The sequence below is a fragment of the Sinocyclocheilus grahami genome, unplaced genomic scaffold (genome assembly GCF_001515645.1).
Source record: "Sinocyclocheilus grahami isolate Dianchi unplaced genomic scaffold, SAMN03320097.WGS_v1.1 scaffold65.1, whole genome shotgun sequence".
Taxonomy (NCBI): domain Eukaryota; kingdom Metazoa; phylum Chordata; class Actinopteri; order Cypriniformes; family Cyprinidae; genus Sinocyclocheilus; species Sinocyclocheilus grahami.
In genome coordinates, this window is record NW_015505244.1 from 508723 (window position 1) to 528738 (window position 20016).

Below are 20016 nucleotides of genomic sequence, written 5' to 3' on the forward strand. Positions count from 1 at the left end.
GACTTAGTTCATGGTTGTGAAAACATGAAATATTAAGTTCAACCAATATGTTTTTCAGTTGACTTAACTAAAAATGTTAAATGCTCATTAATTGATACAGTACGTTGGCTCAATTTACTGCAAGTTATTTCAACAACTACGTATAAGTTGAGTGAACTTAACACCTAATGTTTGCTAAACTTAACTGTGCCAATGCAACAAGATGACTTGACTAAGTCAAGTTGTCAACAAATCATATTTTACAGTGCATGTAATGTGGTTTGTCTTGCAAAAAACAAATTAAAAAGAATTAATAGATTCCTTAGTATCTAAATGTTTGGCCGTCAAATTCCTAACAATGGTATTGACTTTGTGACTGTTCATAGTTGTTAACAGTGACAAATAAAAATGTTTGATATGTATTTGACCTAGTTTTTATGTTGTCTCATTCCTAGAGTCTTGGAGGATGAGACTTTTCTTGTCCTGGAGGAATTCCTTTCTGTCTTCCGCCCTTCACTCTGACAATGCAGCGATTCAAAGCCTGTTTCATTGGAGATAGTGGTTCACACTAATGACCCTTGCTTGAGGTGCCTTTTCTGCATTGAAAGAATGCTGCAGAATCTTTCTGTCTCTCTTGCAGCTGCTTTCCATCTGCTATGTATGCAAGATTAGTATCACTTTATTCTTACATGTGGGGCTTCCATGGGCTAATAATTTACACATGCTGTCATGTCACACTGTGCTTTACTGTTTCTCGAGCGCTGAGATGCTGAGCAGTGACAGAGCCTGAGGGGACCAAGGGATCTTGGGATTCCTGAGTGCTACTAAGCGTGCTAGGGGCTTACAAACCCCAGGACAGTCTGGGCAACAGCCTGTTCCTTTCACCCAAATCATCACTGTCGTCGTTCATCAAGACAATGGTCAACACGAATTAGGCTTGGAAGGTGAATCAACCTGATCTAAAGCTCGACAGCAAAGCGGTAGGGAGAATATTTTGAACAGATAATGGCCAATTGACTTAACCCAAAAAAATACGTCATGAGTTTGATTTTTATAGCATGTAGCCATGTATACCCCTATTTTTATTGAAAATAACCTCAATGGGTCATTTAGTTAAGCTCAAACCAGATTTGCCAATATTATTTGATTAAAGTCATGTTATAAACTGCTTTACATGTCTTGGCTGCCCTAATATGTTTAAGAAATGCTAATGTACTTAACCGTGCAGAAGAACATGACTGAGGGGCCCATATTGCGGATACAGATGATGGTTCTTATAAAGACTCTAGAGGAAATTACTTTTATATTCAGTTTCAAGCTCGATGGGCAATGAGGGACTATGAAACCAATACACCATTTGAAGTGATAGTCAATAAGTAGCCTGTGCACTCGTTCCCTGATTGCATGTGACAGCTATGTAGCCTAGCAACTAAAGTAACCCTCTCTTCTGACAGTTGTTTCAGCTTAAAGCTGAAAATGGTTATTGCTTGGGATCTGGAGGCATTTCAAGATACTTTCGTCCAAGAAATTACTTGACAACACACTCAATTTTTCTGGCAAAGAGAACCATCCGCGGAGCGGTCAGTCTGGGACATGTGAGGGCAATTAGCTTGAAGTTAGCTTCACCTGATCTGAGACACGGGATTGTTTTGTCAAGAAATAAAAGTACGCTGAGTATTAGCTAAGCAGTTGAACTGCTATTAAAACATGTGATGGGCTGTAAAGAAGTTTCCTTACAGTAGCAGGTCTGTTATTGGTAATTATTCAATCCAATGAAGCATGAATCCCCCTCCGCTCTCAGCGCAAAATGATTGAGACAAATATGTAAGTAGTGGTTTAATGTCATTTTGACAGTGAAATTACTCTGATTTAAGTATCAATAATTGAGGTTCCACCCCATAGTTATTGGTTGATTAGAGCCAGTGACACATGACACTTGTCTGTATAGTGATAATTGCATTAACTAGCAACCCGCTTTGATGTCGAATCTCAAAGAACGGTGCTGACGAGCCTGGCAGTGGTGACTGCTGTCTGGGAAATCAAAGTGGTGCAATTAGTCTGCAATTAGCTTACTGGTTTACCTTTTGATCTGTGTGATGTCCTAGTCTGATGAATAGCATTCAATTATGTTTTTCAATAGCTGTTGAGTTTTGGTATATCCAAAGTGAAAACTCGTTTTCCTTTGGGATGTGTTCTGTCTTTGACACCTAAGCGTAGCCGTTTCATGCACGTTGGAGATAAAGAAGTGGATATTTCAGGATAGTGATGGGGTTATTTGCTGAGGTCAAAGCATTAGGCAGCTGACTCTATAAAACATTTGATCCAGAGCATGGCTGCATTGCACGCGTGCTTTTGGCACTCGAAACCGTGGAAGACAACACCACAAATGTAATTTATGTTTAGAGCTTGTTCGCACTCTCTCTCTGCCCCCCTTGGCCCAAAGACACCAAATCTCATCCAAGCATAATGAATGAGACAAATGAACCAAGTAGGCCCCCTCTAGCTGATATACACACACACAAGGTTCTCGCTGCACCTGTGAGCCTCATGTAGGCTTGTAGATGGAAGAGGGTCCTTGCAGGGGTTAATTCAGTGTTCCTCTTTTGTGTGTTGGGAGGGGGGGGCTTTTTTTGGTTTTGCTCTGGACAGCCTAAGTGACCTCCTGCAGGGTCTTTAGAACAGTTCAACACAAGAACAGTTCACAGTGTCCTATTCTAGAGGCCTCAAACATGAAATCCCAAAGATCTCTAATGATTGTGTGTTAGTCTATGGATTTTATACCCAAGGGAAAAGGTTTTATGCCTTAAAGCAGAGTCTTATTATATTATTCATTTTATTTTTTGATGCATTTTTGTGTTCGATTATTATTTTTTTTTTCTATCTCACAAACCCCCTGCAGTTCCCTTACAAAGCCTCTAGGTTTTTGCAAGTGCCATTTTCAAACACTTAGATGTTTGCATTGAAACTGCAGGGGGTTTGTAAGACAGAAATTAATTTAAAAGAATTTAATTTAAAAAAAAAATAATAATATATATATATATCTATATATATATATATATATATATATATATATATAATAAAATCCAATAAGACTAACCATTTTTATTATTTATAAAAAAAAATGTGGTCTTTTATCATTTATTTCGATAGGACAGTGCAAGAGTGCACAGAAAGCATTGGGGGCGCAGAGAGGACTCAAACATGTGTTTGCTCACAAGACTATGACTCTGACGAATTAATTTAATTAAAAACTCCTAAAAGATGTTGTCACTTATATTTAGCAAGATATTCAAAGTTCCCTTGAGATCTGAGGTGGGTGGTTTTTGTCTTGGGGAACAAAAGGAATGGGAAACCCAACAACTTTTTGAAGACCATGTACGATAAGAGACATTTCTTGTCAGTGATCAGTGAGTCCACTGAAGAACAGGGTTGTTTGCCACTTCTCGCCCTCAAAGGCTTTTAGAAATATTTGGAGGTGGGGGTTGGGGGGCTGGCTTTGGGGTTTGAGGTGCGGCATGTACTAAGTGTGTAGTTGTAAAGGGGGTGGGTCACACTTTGTGAATTCAGTCAATCTAATTTGAGCTCTTCCCTTTTTTCCAAACCTCATGTGAACCAAGACTGGGGGTTTCTTGTGCCCGTGATGAAAATAGCCTTTGTTGCTCTTAATCTAATATCCTGAGCATTTAAACAGCAGTGAAAATGAGAATCTTGCTAAAATGATGGAAGTATCTGTTTTCACCCAGTAGTTCCGCTGAATGTGCCGGCTGGAAAATGGATCAGAATGAGTCTCGAAACAGCATGCAAATGGCGTTAAGATGTGATGAATGCTTTTGCTGGAAGTTTGTGGTTGGTTGCATAGGAAACCCTTTAAAAACAAGACTATGTTTGATTACACGATGAGTAGAAAAAAAAAGTATTACAAATGTATGTCAGTTCTGAGACCTGAGTCACCTTGTTCTTTCCACTGTAAGAATATGCTAAATCTCATGTTTTGCCATCTGCTGGATCTTATTGACCCTTCCAGCCTCTCCTGAAACTGTCATCAGTCTAGTTCCTCTCTCAGATTGGCATCATTAGCATAGGAAAGGTCAAACAGATATAGTATTAAAGGATAGGCCTATAAGACGTACTTCTCCTTGGCTACATGAGTAGGGTATGTGATGACGAGCTCGCTGTGTTTGTTTGATTTGGGGCTTTTGAGGGGTTTGTCAGGAGTGAAGATTGATCAGTGTTTGAGTTTGGTCTGGCCTAACTGAAACTTTTACCACGTGTGAAAGCAGCTTTAAAGAATGCTAATAGGTCACTTAGCAGCCTTTGTTTTCATTTCCTCAACTGATGAACTTAGTTGCTAAGATAGCAGAGAGCCAGGGTTAGCATGTTTATTGAGCTGCATTTTAATAAAAGACAAGCCATTTTCTGTTGACGTTCTACTAACATGAGGATAAAATCATTGACTTTGATTGTCAGTGTGCACCAAAGTGCATACTGTTTTTCTATAGTCTTGTGGATCCAAAGGGTCAATGGCATAACTCCTTTGTCTTTTTTTGTCCAATAATTTATTCCAAAATACATTCAAATCTCAGTGCATATATACAGTGACTTTCTGTTTCAAAATTAATTTATTGAAAATAAATGTAAAAATAATAAGAAAAAATACCTTTAAAAATCTCTGGGTGGGCTTACTGTCCTGATATAATGATGAAAAATAGCTTCATTAAGGATATTTTTTTAATCTTTCTTTTTATAAGGCCAAAATCTCGTTAAGACTTAGGGTATTATAGTATTTGATAAGGCAAGGTTAGTTCAAGTTGTACAATGTTATGTGGTACAAATACCCCCCCCCCCTCCACACACACACACACACACAAACACAAACTAGTTATGAATTAATCATTTATAAAATAGATTAAACAAAATGCAAAAAATAAAAAATATTTTTTTTAACTGGTAACATCACATTTTTAGAGTAAGCTAAATGTAAACATTTGTTGAACTTTGGTTTTCAACAAAAACACCACTGAAAGAGAATATATTTCTAAGAATTTGACATGTTTTATTAACATTTATTATTATTATTTTTATTATCATTAATCTTAGACACTCTTATCTGCCATTGTCACTAAGGCAAATATTTGATAGAAAATAAGCTATTAACACTGAATATTTAGTCTAGCTTCAGATAAATTACAGTGAAGCTATTTAAATCCAGTACAGCATTAAAAATGGCAATAGCTAAAATGAAATAAACTAAATGGCGCTAATGATCCTGGCTCAGTCTCTTATCTCTGGAAAATCTCTTTCTCGCTTAACTTAAGGCAGTAGATTGCGAAGGACAGGAATGCTGCTGAGACAGCTGAAGATTTATAAGAGGGAGGTGTGAGTTAGGCAGATGTAACAGTGTAGTGCAAACGGCAGTGCATTGTGGTCTATGCAAGACTTACTTTGTTGAACTGACCACACACTTTTTGTGCAGTTTATTTCCCTCTAAGCTTTAGAGGGTATACATTACAACTATATGTGTGAGTGAGATTTGAGGATCCCCAGGCTGCTTCTATTGGATTCCTGTGAGCTACAATTGGCAACATAACTGTTCAGAGACGTGCTGCCCTCCCTCCCTCCCTTTCTCATTCGCATTCTCAATCCCCTCCCTCCTCTTCTCCTCTCCTCCCTCTCTCTCTAAATCTCAGGTTACCGTGGCTAGAGTTTTTAGACATCTCTGACTAGTGTTTCCCTTATGTCCTTTTCCCTGCCTCCAACCTGGGAAGAGCCACCCAGTACCCTCTCTGATTGGGCTGGGTAGTTTGTCTTGACGCACCACTGTGCTGAGTGCTGGAGGACGTGTTTCAACAGATGGTTGGGGTTAGTGTGTGTCATCACATTGGAGAACGGATTAGAGGAGGAAGGCTGTCTTCCAGGAGCAGTGTGGTCCCCACAAACACTCTGAGGAGCTCAAGAGTGAACAACCCACAGCGAGAGAGTTCAACTCCATGAGCAAGACTGACATCCAGGTAGTAACACTTCTGATTCTCACTCTCTCCAACTAGTTTGTTTTTCCTCTGAGGGTCTGTGATTTTTAGCTTATTTGTATTAAATGTTTTTTTTGCTGTATCATTTGGTTCTCTTGTGTGAAGCTGAAATGCTGACAGGTTTGGAATTCAGTGAGAGAGATTTCTGAATGAGAGATTGTAGTTTCTGAATGACTGGACAGACGTCTTTTCCATGTTATGTGAGTTTTAATGAACCATCTAATTGGATTTTGACTACATGAAGATGACACGGAAACCTTGGTTTAACTGCTGTTTCTGTCTTGCTAAAAAGTTGAAGGGAACATCCTACTATAGATTGAGTATCACCTTCAAACTATGCCAGTTATAAATTCTCTTAAATTTGATTGTAATTGCTTGGTCTACGCTAGATCTACTGCGACTTACAAACTTTAATTTGCCTCTATATTCGCTCACAAATTTATTGAGTCTGAGCCTGCACATGTTGCCGGCAAACACAAGTTTAATGCATTCAAATGGCATCGGTCATTTAAATGAGTTGTGTCCTGCATTAAGCTGACTCTGTCTTCGTTTTGAACAAATGTGGCATTACGAACATCTCCTGGACCAGGTTGCAACATATGTAAACCAAGAGGTGACTCTAAAGAAATCATGCCACAAGTTTCACTCAACTCCAGTAATCCAAAAAAAGGGAGACCTGCCAATGAACTAGAACTAGATGTCTAGCATTAATATGTTGCTGCCGGGCATGTATACAGTGCGAGGTGTTTGCTGAGGGAACTGTACAGCTGTAAGGGTGAGAGGGGCAGAAGAATGATGCCAGGAATGCCACAAAGACAGAGTTGTGTGAATGATGTTTATTTACACACATTAATCAGCCATGTCAACATCACTCACTCACACGCTGAAATTCATTTGAGAAAACCACAAATACATCAGCACCAGTGTTAATTTTTTACAATGAAGGCAGTCATTACAAGTGATGACTGCAGGATTATGAAGGAGTGTGAATTTAGAAACTTATCAGTTGCTTTTTTTTGCTCTAACTTCATTAGTGTTTGAAAAATAATTTGGGAGATGAAGCTTATGCAGACATTACCTTTCGTTGAATCAATTTAATGCACAAGCGGATTTTATTTAATGTGAGGTTAAAAATTACCTTGCCAAATGATTTAATGTGAGGTTAAAAATTACCTTGCCAAATGAGTCTTGATGGGTTGCATTAGTAGCCAAAAACTGCTTTTCATCCATCTTTCATTTACATGAGCCATATGTGATTAGGTGTTGTAGCACTGAGGTCTTTGAGGAGATCTGAACTAAAGTATGTTTATGGTCTCAAACCCTTGTTTAAGTTAGAAAGCAGACAATACCCTTGACCTGTTCGTTCTTTGCGAACAGAGCCATGCCGTAAACTTGTCAGTTAAAGCTTTTCATCTGTGCAATACGTTTTAAATATATGGGCCTGCTTTTCATTTCCATGCACTGTTTTTGTACTGTCAAAAAGGAAAGTTGTCAATTACTCATCTGCATGTCATTTCAAACTTGTATGACTTTGTTTTGTGGATTGCAAAAGGAAATATTTTGAATGTCCTGGCTACTCTTTTTCATAATGAAAGTGGAGCTGGGGTTGTTAAGCTCCAAAATCATAACTATAAAAGTGGTTCATTCAACTCATGTGCTATATACAGTCAACAGAAGCCATTTGATAGCTTTGTCTGATGAACGGACCAACATTTTGGAACTTGATAGCCTGGATTCCTATTTACTTTCTTTACTGGAACACAAAAGGAGAAATATTTCATCTCTCTTTTTCACATAATGAATGAGAAACATGTTTGAGATGACTTAAGGGTGAGTAAATAATGACAGAATTTTCATATTTGGGTAAACAGATACATGATCCTGATCCCCGCATCTTTTAGAGATCGCTGCGGTTTTGTGTCAAAGTCTAAACAGTCGCTGCAGCTGTTGCGAATAATTTGTAGTTCAAGATTTGGATCTGCCAACACTAATATTGTTTCAGTAGCTGTTCCGTCTTTTGGAGCGTTTGACCGGGGATCAGCTGTACCGTGAGAGTGGGACCATGAGAGAGCATGAACTCTAAGCTGTATGTGTGTGTGTGTGTGTGTGTGTGTGTGTGTGTGTGTGTGTGAGAGAGAGAGAGAGAGAGAGAGAGAGAGAGCGCAAGAACTCGGGCTCGTTTTGAAGAACAACCATGGGAATATTTTTTGTAATTTTTCATTTAGATTTCAGTCTTTGTCTTATTGTCAATGACCATTTCATACTCTTTGATTTAATATCCTGTATGGCTTCTCAGTTTTCCTAAGGCTTTGGATATGTTAAGTATTTAACCCCCTGCCATTCATGTTCACTTACCAACTCATATCAAAAGCAGCGGGAACCCTTGTGCCACTATACCGCATGGCTCTTGAGCTGTTTATAAAATGCCTCTTTGCTTTTAACTAGTTGCATATATTCGCTGTCGTTATGTGAAACAAATCACAGTTGCCAGACTCCTGGACATTAAACAGCCTGTATGTACGCTCCTTTCTGTCAAGTGCTGGAAAAATGGCAGCATGTGGAGGTGGCCACCGGTGCCAGCTGTTCCCAGGATCCTCTGAGGAGCATCATTGTGTTAGTTGCACAGCCATTCCCACCACATGGACATAAAGTCTTGTTTAGGTAGGCAGTGAGAGAGAAAATTGAGCTACATTGTGTAGTAACTGTTTATCAGTGCTTAATAATAGTGTTCCTACAGGAAGTGAGGTGGTAATTTAAAAGGGAAGGTGGGTGATATCATAGCTGTAATTGAGAGTTGACAGTGTTTCAGCATGGTGTTGTCTTGCTTATCTGTAGCTCATAGCCCTGTTTTATGGTCTACGGTTTATAATTTCACTGTGAATATTATTGATCTCTCCTTGTAAGGGGCAGTCATGATGTTTGGATGATCCTTCCTGCTCTAGGAAAGACAGACTCATGAGAAACATTAACAGAATAAGCTCTCTATAGTGCCCCCAAGTGTTTGAAGAGTGTCAATCTGTTGCATCATGGTCACGGTAGGCAAATCCATTTTGGGTTGCCTAGATTGCCAAGATTTGGGGAATGTCTCAAAGGACAGATCTGCTGGGGCCTTTTAAGAACTTGAGGCTACCAGTGGTTCCTCTAGTCAGAACTTGATGATGAAGGTTCCTCCAGTAATTCTATCGTAAAAGAAAGGTTTTAGGGCACATGAATTGTATTTTGAGGCAACTTCTGGGAGTTCTCAAAGATTCTATCAATGTGGCAATCTGAGGAACTCCAAATGGTGTAACCATATATTTCACATTTACAATGATGCTCTCTCAAATAAGTCAGAGATGCTAATAAGTTCTAGACTTAGGCGCTGACTGTTACTTGAACCCCTTGGGGTCATGATAATTGGTAAGGTAATGGAGCCAGTCATTATTGATCTTCATTCACATTGTAGCTGGTTGTAAAACAGGTGTAGAGGCACAGGTGGTTGTTTTTGGCTTGTCCAAAGAATGGACAGTGTTAGGAATCTTCTGAAAACTCAGGACTGGGTAACTTTGGAGGAGTTTGGAGGAGTTTGTTCAGGTTTGTGAGTGGAAGTTGAAAGAGTTTGGAAGCTTTTGCCTAGGAGTAGCTCAATGGAGGTCAGAGGGTCCAACCACCATTGTGCCACCCCAAGCCCTCCCTAGTATTCTTACACATTTTCTCACACACATGCCAGTAGTCACGTTGAATGTTGCTATCACATGCAATCTCGCACAAACTAACCTGTTCTTACCTGCCTATGGATGACATTGTCCATACCATGTCAATTCTGCTGTACAGTGTTGTAGAGAACAGGCAATCCTATTTAAGTTTGAAAGAAAAAGGGCCTTCCTATATCACATGCAATTAAGTAGCCGCCAGGGTGCATTGGAGTGAAGGAGGCACAAAAAGGTGGTGTGGCCAGGGGGTGATGCTTTTATCCTTCACTAATTCAGAATAGAAATAGAGAACCAACTGGGGGGAAAGAATAGACATGCTCTGCCGACAGCTCACCTAATAAAAACGTAACCTACCACCCTTCCTGTTTAATTTTTTATTTCAACTGCTGCATGAATGAATTCAGTGGGTCCATAACGGCCTCTTTCAGACATGACAACGCTAAGCATGCAACATATTCAGACTAAAATGTTTTCTGTTGCTGCGTGACTTTGATTTGCTTTCATGTCTCTTTCTCATCGTTACCATGGGGATATGAGTCTGACCTCTGCTGTGGCTTGCTCTTGAGTGGAATTGCCTATAAACCTTTCATTGCTTTGGGTTTGTCTCGCCCGAGCCCAACATGCAAGCCACTGGTGAGCTGTACCATCCAAATGAAGTGGTTCTGTGGTTTTCCTGTATGGTTGCCATGGTGTGATCGATGTGGCAGTGAAGAAATTAGACGTAGATCAAGGGTAGGGAAGTTGCATTTGGCTTTCTGCTCTTTTAATTAATTTTACCAAAATGTTGTTTTTAGTTGATTGACATGTTTTATGATGCAAAAGGAAGAAATAAGAAACCAGTCTCCATTTGATTTTGCTACTGTTCCAGGGCCAGTATGAAAGCCTGTTGAAGTAAAAGGGCAAATATCGACTTGATCTTTTAATTGCGACTTCCGAAAAGAGTTTTTTTTAAGTTGCATGTTTATCTCCCAATATAATTTTGTCTTGCACAAGACTTTTCTGCCCACAATTCCCATTGTTTATTTTTAATTCAGACTTCTCAAGATTGCGACCATTTCAAAACATTTATTTCTCGCCAATTGCTACTTTATTGTAATTGCGAATATTTATTTCTTTAAATGAATTATTTTCGTTATCCCAACTGTCATTATTCTGACATTCCTTTTGATTGTGACTTTCTGCAACTTTCTTTCTTTTCGATTATATCACAGTTTAACTTTCTTATTTTGAACTTTATAACATTATTGTTTATAAATTTGTATACATATTACATATTTCCAGTGTTCGAAATATACCGTGGACTTTGGGTTGAGCCCACTTGTTTTGTTTTTTTTATAACAGGGGGAAGGGGGGGGGGTGGTTCGTGCGCTTGGCTCAAAAGGGAGCTTACAATGAATTACAAAGATACATAACAGCTACAAGTGTATGCACTACTTGCTGTATGCAAGCACTATATAGGATAAATCACTATACAGGATTACCCTACCCTATAGCAATTTTACACATAATAATCCACGATGATCACATTACACAAAACTGAAATTGAACGTCATAATAACACATTGTCAATATTTTTTGAGACCCCCCAAAATTTCACAAATCACGCTTTCAGGGGAGCCCATATCTTATTAGGGGGAGCCGAGCTCCCCCGTAGTTCGCACCATGCATATTTCACTCTTAGGTTGAAATGGGCTTCCATAAGAAAGAGACTGGCCAGCTGAGATTCCCAGAGGGCATTCCAGAACTCTGCACAGGCTCATTTACATATGGCATGTTTTTCCTCTGGCACTCAGCATTTTGGGTTTGGCCGTGCTGGCTGTGAATTTGTAAATGCGTGTGAATATTTGCCTGCACTGCTTTTGAAAATGAATCCTGTGATTTTGAAAAGATCATACAGTCTGTGGGTGGGGCGTGACCTGTAAGTACAGGTGTCAGAAAAATGGCAGTGCGCTCAAAGTTAATTACGTTACAAATTATGTGATCGCACACTTCGAAAAAAAGCCACATGCATTCATGCCTCAAGCGCTGACGAGGAAAGCATCATAATATGAGTATAAATGACCAGTATAGTGACGGGGACACTATACTGTCAAGAAGCACCGTCTTTCGGATGAGACATTAAACCAAGGTCCTGACTCTCTGTGGTCATTAAAAATCCCATGGCACTTCTCGTAAAGAGTAGGGGTGTAACCCCGGTGTCCTGGCCAAATTGCCCCCCTGGCCTTTGTCAATCATGGCCTCCTAATAATCACCAACCACTTGATTGACTCTATGACTTTCTCTCCTCTCCACCTGTAGCTGGTGTGTGGTGAGCGCACTGGCGCTGTTGTCCTGTGGCTGCCGTCGCATCATCCAAGTGGATGCTGCACACTGGTGGTGGTTGAGGAGAGACCCCCCCACATGATTGTAAAGTGCTTTGGGTGTACAACAATACACAATAAAGCGCTATAGAAATGCATCATTCATTCATTCAAATTACAGGTTGCATTTCTTCGTGTGTCTGTGTGGCTGAAGAGATGTATAACAAATAGTTTTTTTTTCTTCTTTTATGAGTAACATCCCACCGGTATCTATAGCAGAGAGTGACGGGGAAGGTCAGGGATGGGTTGTCTCATAGTTAGTGTCTTTCTGCAGAGATTCTGTCTGTACATGCCCCACATTCTGGAAGTGTACCATTTCACACTAGGACAGAAATGCTCTGACAGGGGCCTGCTGACAAAACCCTCCATCATCCCACTTACCCCTCCCAAAAACAGTCTGGAATTCTGTTCCTCAGCGCCCCTTGTACACATTCAGCAGGTTGAGTCTCAAATGAACATCCACTGGACAGTGCTGGTGGTTTCGCCAGCAAGCAGTCTGTGCTTTCTGACCCATTTCATGTAAAGCTTTGTGATGTGCACTTCTGTGGCTTTGTCATTCGAGGTGCAGCAACTAAATCTCTTACTTTGGTCTTACTGATGAAATAAGTGCGAGTTGAAAGCTGATCCTGGCATTAAATGGAGTAACGCAGTCTCTCCACTTCCAGACAGGCCATATGTTCCAGTGGTGAGGCCTGCCGTGTGTGCTTGCCGGTAGACCATGTATTTATATTTGGGGTTTGAACACAATTCAGTTTTGCTCATTAACGTAGCAATAAGGAGTCAAGGGAATCATGGTCTAATTCTGTTTTGACCCAACTTTTTTCTCCTCTTTTTCACCTGTGCCCTTCTATGACTTCTGAAGTATGACGGGATTTTATTGGATTAACATCACACACTTTTAGACTACTTATACAAGTGCACAAAGCCCTGGATTTATCATCTTTCTTGTCAACTGGAACTTGTGAAAAAGTGCTAATTTGTTTTGACAAGTGTTCCAGTAGGAATATTCATCAGTCATTATCAGATGGGTAATTTCAACTGTATATGTCTGTGGCCAGGTCTTTTCACCTGTCCATGTCAACCTCATGGCATAGATGTGGTCTGGTGGCACCTCTTCTATAGTAGTGAGGAATTTATGTTTTCAGGCTTGTAATGGTGCCACGCGTCTTCAGTCAGCGAACGGCTCATACAATATAAGGATCACTTAAGCAGCAAAGATAGTCAAACAGATTTGCTTGGCTCCCTATGTTCTTCATGTTGGGAGCTGGCTGCTGATTTCATGGAAAAGACATCAATTTATTTATTCAGGACGGTTACGTCAGTCGAAACTCACTGAAGCAATTTGAATATTTTCTTTGTGGCATTTTAATGTGTTTGGTGTATTTGCCACTGTGGTGAGAGGAAGATTTCTTTAAAAAATGAAATTAAGATGAAACATATATTCTTTGGGAGGTTCTCTTTAACTGGTTTTATATTGGATCTGGAGTTATAAAAAGTCAATTTTTTCCCATGGTGATGTATGTATTGTGGAGAATATGAACTGAACGTCAAAGTCTCTGAAAGAAAAGCATTCCTCAAGACACAGAAGCACATTTATTATGGTATGGCTGGTTGCAGCTGTAATTAATTTTCTCCCCCTCCCAACAAAGACCCATAAAATGCGTTTACTGTGTCTGTTTCTCTGTTATTTGTCATATACCGAGTTGATCAAAGGCCAAAGGTTTGACATTGCCCCTCCTCCATTATGCTGTCTTTGGAGATCTACTTTTTTGCTTCTTTCATTAACCACACACTTAAATGAATGGGCTGAAAACCTCTCCGGTGAGACCTCCCAGCTGACCGAGAGAGGCGAGGATGGCTTGCTTCAGCTGCTTCAACTCGAGCGAAGACGCCAGGAAGAATCTCCGTTAGGCTTTGCTACAACACTGCCAAATTTGGTCAGAGCTGATTTCAGCCTTACCTGGCAATCTCAGTCGATTGTACTTGCTTTTAAACAGCAGAGTAAGTAGCCAGAGAATGTCGAGAAGGTCTGAAGCTTTGACTGGGTTATGCTGCGCCGACTTTGCAGGTGGCTAATGAGTTGGGCCTTCATAAGAGTAAGCTAATCTCTCCCAAAGCCAAGCCGAGGAGGAGCTGAATGGAATTTGCTTAGCTCTGAGTTCTGCGCCCTGTATGTTTAAGCCTGTGAGCTGCTCTCTCTTTCTCTCACAGTCGTTGAGATGCTGCGCGGCACCCACCGAGAGTCATGTATGCCACGGTACAGGTCACCCATAACTGGTCACCCATAGCACCGTCGCTCTCAGACAGCGTGACTTTAGGGGCCTCTCTGCTGCTAGTATATTGGATTATGGAAAAATCATAAAACTTGCTCTAGCCCCCCCTGCCTTGGCATTCAGAAAAAAGAGGTAGTGATGTGTGGTTAGTTTGGAGATTAGAGAGGGGTTTTGGTGGGCTTTAATGTGTGAGTAAGTCCCAGTGGATGGGGTTCTTGAGAGGCGGCACTGTCGACTGCCATCAGCTGCAGCTGGGTGTAGATGTGTGTGAGACTGGTGTTAGTGGAGAACCTGATAATGTGAGCTGGCGTGGCTAAGCAGCTTGGCAGCCTGGGGAACTAAAGTGGCCATGGCATCAATCTTTCAAAGTGTAAGTGCTCAAACTGTCTGCACAAGTTCACAGAAGAACAAATTACTTGATCTTTTTTTTTTTTTGTCTACCACTGTCCTAACATTATCTTTCTGCCATCTAAATCTGGGTTTTTGTCCTTACCAGCTGCCACTGGACAGTTTTGTCAGTTGCCAGGTTTTTATTTATTGTTTCGTGCTGGGTAGCCCCAACTCATTGGTCCAAATTCCTACTCCCCACAAGGCTTTGACGTCTGTGGGAGGCTGATTATTTTGATGATATTTACATGCATTAATAATGAATGAGATGGGCTCTGTCAGGTAACAGAACACCAAAGCCCCTACTTTTTTTTTTTTTTTTTGGTCCTGTTGGAGGGTTGGAGATTAGCATAAAACTTGTTTTCAGTGAAAGTCACTGCTATTTGTTCTGAAACCACACTGTCAAAGCTTTTATGCCGTTCAATTTAGTGGTTAAACACTAACAATTTTCCGCTAAATATAGTCAATTGCCTGTTGAAATATTTAATAAAAGCTTCTAAGAATGAAACAGAAAAAAATGAAGTAAGATTTCATAGTAGTTTGTGTTTGTTTTGTAAAGCTATTGCATTTTGGCTTTAAAAAAACTACATAACCACTAGAATTTGGTTGTTTTAGTCCATTTCTTCAAAAAACCACCAGATAACGCTGTCAGGATGGAGAACTTGGCCTACAGGCGTCCAAATGGCGTGCACTCTTATTTGGACAGTTCCATTTTTATGCTGGCTGGCATCACACTGTTGACAACTGCTGCCACTCCTGATTTGATTTGATTTTTGACGTTTGCTTAGCTGTTCCAGCAGATAGAAAAGCTTCTGTTTCCTCAGCACAAGTCAAGTCTCTAGATACACACACCAACAAGGTAAATGCCAAAGAGAAAAACTACCCAGAAACATCAATGGGATGTTTCAAGCACACAGCCTTGCATTTGAAAGAACTTTTTTGAAAGACTCCTCCCATTAGGGTAGTATGACTACCAGGGCAAAGCTCTGGCTTGTATAGGTGTCTTTTGTTATGGAACTTATGTAGTCATTCAAATGTAGAAATGAGGCTTTCTCTGTTTGCTTGATTTAATTCAGATTTGTTCGTGATAAAATGCTGTAAACATCTTGCTGTAGGTATTATCTTTGTGCTAAAGTGATTATTTTTAAATTCATTACTTAGATTTTAGGCAATTTGGAACTTTAGAGAACCATCAGAAAGTCATTAAGGCATTTGCAATATATTGGTGTTAGATATCGGAGCTTTTTTAATTAATTTATAATATTCTGTTTATGTAAGTTTATATAAATTGAATACATTTGTTATATAAAATCGATAAATAATCAATAAAATTGTTATATAAAATCATATATGATATATATTATCGCATAAAATTCAAGGCATTAATGTTTGCCTACAAAACCACCACTGGCTCGGCACCCCTTTACCTAAATTCATTACTTCAGACTTATGTGCCCTCTAGAAGCTTGCGTTCTGCAAATGAATGACGCTTTATTGTGCTATAGATACATAGGCACAAAATCACTTTCTTTGACTTTTAAATTAAATATTCCCTCCTGGTGGAATGATCTGCCCAACTCCGTCCGAGCAGCTGAATCCTTAGCCATCTTCAAGAATCGGCTAAAAACACATCTCTTCCATCTTTATTTGACCCTCTAACTCTAGCACTTTCTATTCTAATTCTATTCTTTATAAAAAAATTAAAATAAAAAAAACTTGCCCCTTTTAGACTTGCACTCTATTTATTTACTAACTGCTTGTTTTCTTTAAAAAAAAAATAATAATAATTACACTTGCTTCTCTAATTTTTTTGCATTCTATCTATTTTTTCTTTTTATTTATTATACAATTATAATTCTGACTTTCTGACTTCTGATTAACAAAAGCAAAAAAGGCCTCTAACACTAGCTTGCTCTATTATTTTTCTATTCAAATTGTTTTCTTTTTAATTATTATATTATTTAAAAAAAAAATTGCTACGTGTACTGCATTAAGCTAACTGAGACTTGTTATAGCACTTGCTTATCATTGCTCTTTTGTTGATTTTGATTGCTTCCATTGTCCCCATTTGTAAGTCACTTTGGATAAAAGCATCTGCTAAATGTCTAAATGTAAAATAATAATTGTAATATATTTTATATTTTTGTCTATTTTATAAATTAATTTTATTTATAATTAAAATTATGAAAAGTTGATATTGGATAGTTATCGCATGTTCGCAACATACTGTGATTTGAGATGAATTCATACTCTTGCATACTTAGTACAAATAGGATTGTGATTTACTAAACTTCATCAGCTGAATCTTCTTTCAGTGACTATAACCCAAAAAAAAAAAAAGTTGCTTCTCTGAGCTTTCAGGCAGAGCAAAGTTGTACGTGGTTTTCCCATTTAGTAAAGGTGTTTGCGTGCGAGTCAGTTGGCATGGCTGTCGTTCATGCGACTGCAGTTTATCCATTCACTCTGCAGTGATTAGGCAGAATAGTCCGTTGGCATGAAAACAAACTGAAGCCACTTCAGTCGGATTCCACATTCTTGTTCTTACCCCATAATCAGTCATCTGTTCCATCAGAGAGAACAAAATGTGCCCCGAAGTTGATTGAGCAACGAAGAGCTACATTTGGGTACCCACTCTAAAACTGGTCACATCACACTAGTTTTGTTGGCTTTTGTTGGCTTGCGTCGCTCCCATGTGGGTAGACTGCTCTTGTTGATGGAGGCTTATGCGGTGTGACTAATCACATTCTGCCAAGACACTGTAGGCTTTGACACTGTGGATGGAGCAGCGAAGTCCTGACTGATTTAAAAAATAAAAAAAAAAGAATTCAAAATCCAAACCTCAAAATTCTGTGGCTAAGTAATCATTTCTCCCCCAATGGGAATAATCAGCATACAGAAATACGCAAACAGTCTCTGCAAATACAGTCATCTATGTGCAGTTTCTATACGATCACTGTATTCAAACAGCCTGTCTTTTACCATGTCAAATTCTCCAGATGATCATAAAGGAAAAGTTCACCTAAAAATGAAAATTCTTATTTACTCCCTCATGTCATTCCAAAAACCTGTATGATTTAATTTTTTCTGTGGAACAAAACAAACATTTTAAAAATATTTTTAAATGTATTTTTGTCCAACGAAAATCAACTTGGTCCAATGATACATTTGGGTGCACACTCTAAAACTGGTCACATTACACTAGTTTTGTTGGCTTTTCTCACTTCCATGTGGGTGGACGGCTCTTGGTGATGGAGGCTCATCGCTGTGTGCCTGACCACAGTTCTCCATGAGTCTGTAGGCTTTGACACTGTGGATGGAGCAGTGAAGTCCTGGCTGATTTAAAAAAAAGAAACATTGCAAAATACAAACCTCAAAATTCTGTGGCTAAGTAATCATTTCTCCCCAATGGGAATAATCAGCATACAGAAATATGCAAACAGCCTCTGCAGAAACAGTCATCTGTGTGCAGTCGCTGTGCATCTTTATATTCAAATAGCCTGTCTTTTGCCATGTATAACTTTCCAGATGATCACCCAAGTGAGGGAAACTTCACCCAACAATTAAAATTCTCATGTACTCACTCTTACGTCATTCCAAAATATCCTTTCTTTTGTGGAACAAAAACAATAAATAGAATTTTAGCAATGAAAAAATAGTATAGACAAAAAGTCATTTTTTTCTCTCTCTCTTCAGGAGAAGATGGTTATACAGGTTTGGAAGGGTGTTTTTTTTTGAGTGAACAATCCCTATAAAGGTACTTGCAAATGTGCAAAATAATTGACAAGCTCCTCATACAGGTGTGATGTTTCTGGACACCTAGTTCAGTGATATCTGTCAGGTAATGGGGTATTTTGAGTATCATCCCGTAAAAATCCCTTTAACAGCATTGTTAAAGTAAAAGCAAATCTTGCCTTGGACTCTTTGATAATTAAAGTGCAACTGTCACAACCAATAAACTCTGAAGTGTTCTTACTGCTGATTGTTCTCCAGTCACTTGGCTTCTGTACAGGCACATTCTGTGGAGAACACGGAGCGAGCAAAGTCTGTATAGTGATGGAATGGAAAGGGGGATTAGCCCTCGAGACTGTCTTTGTCTATGGAAACCTTGCATTTATGAATGGCTGACTCACTATTTAGCAGTGCCATCTGGTTTGATTTATACTTGTTCTTGGCTCACGAGAGACTCTCATTTGCAACGAAGATGCACAAACAACTTTGCCATGGTGAAGGACGAGTTCTTGCATGGTGCTCTGGTTTAAAAGGAATTGTTTCAAGCTGACAGGGATCAGGGTTTTCATTTTAAGTGATTTTAGAAGCTGGTCGCACATGTTACGAATGCAGCCTTGCCATTCTCGTCTTCCTGGACGAGGGATTGACAGAAACCAGACTATTCGTGATGCAGTCTAGATGTTATAAAACCCAGTGCGGTTGGAAAGAATGTGCCGGGTCATGACATTCTGATCTTAATCGTGTGGCCTCTTCCTCAGGAACTCATCTATCCTTACCTGTGAAGACTATGAATTCGGCGGCACTCATTTCGGGACTCTTTTGAGAGTCCAGGTGCTTGAGGTTTGGGTTAACCACCCCACATTACCATGTGGGTCAAAGGGGGTTCAAGGCGCATGAAAGTATGTGGTCTGGGCCTTCACCACAGGCAGCAGTGGCGGCTTTTGCTTGCCAAGAACTTCTGAGCCGCTGTCTCTGATAGCACTACATGGTAGAAAACACCACTATGTTGTTAGGAAGGGGGGCTGGATGCCTTAGTAAACATGGAGGGGGGCTGAAAGCATAGTGAAATCATAAAAGTACAGATTTTGGATCACATTGAAGGACCCTGGTCCTGTCATCCATTAATCTGAAAATTGCACCTCTTTCATATGGGGCTATTTTTTGGCAGCTGTGTCAGACTTGAAAAGTCCAATAGTAGCCTTTTTGTTTTGCTCCTTTGAACCTTTGAGACCTTTTTTTCTTAATAAGTCCCAAATATGATTCCCCCAGCTTAGCCCTGATTAGTACAGTAGAGGCTAATTTACTGGGTAATTTCCTCTAATCCCTAAAACAATAAGGGCTGGGACGATTCTTGCTCTGGTGCTCATCTGTGACCCAGAAGAATGCTTTCTTGTTCTTCAGTAATGCAGGTCTACAAAGGCATGGCTCTCAGCAGATGTGTGCAGACCCTGTACCAAAAGTTGAAATAGCCATAAGTTACTAGTTGGTGTTATAAAATTATGATGAATTTGTTTATAAATACAATTTACAGTATGTTTTAATGATACATAAATGTGATCTGTAAAAGATC

The 20016-nt window shown here is 39.5% G+C and overlaps 1 protein-coding gene across 4 annotated transcripts in view; it reads left to right on the plus strand.

Annotated features, from left to right (window-relative positions):
* Positions 1-5760: 5760 nt before the first annotated feature.
* Positions 5761-20016, plus strand: part of sulf1 (sulfatase 1) — a 42607-nt gene continuing 28351 nt past the window's right edge. For 2 of the 4 annotated variants that reach the window (XM_016271715.1, XM_016271716.1), the window contains exon 1: positions 5761-5987. The gene's annotated coding sequence lies outside the window, so the exon portion shown is untranslated. The remainder of the gene's footprint in view (positions 5988-20016) is intronic. The other 2 variants (XM_016271713.1, XM_016271714.1) reach the window with 2 other exon arrangements.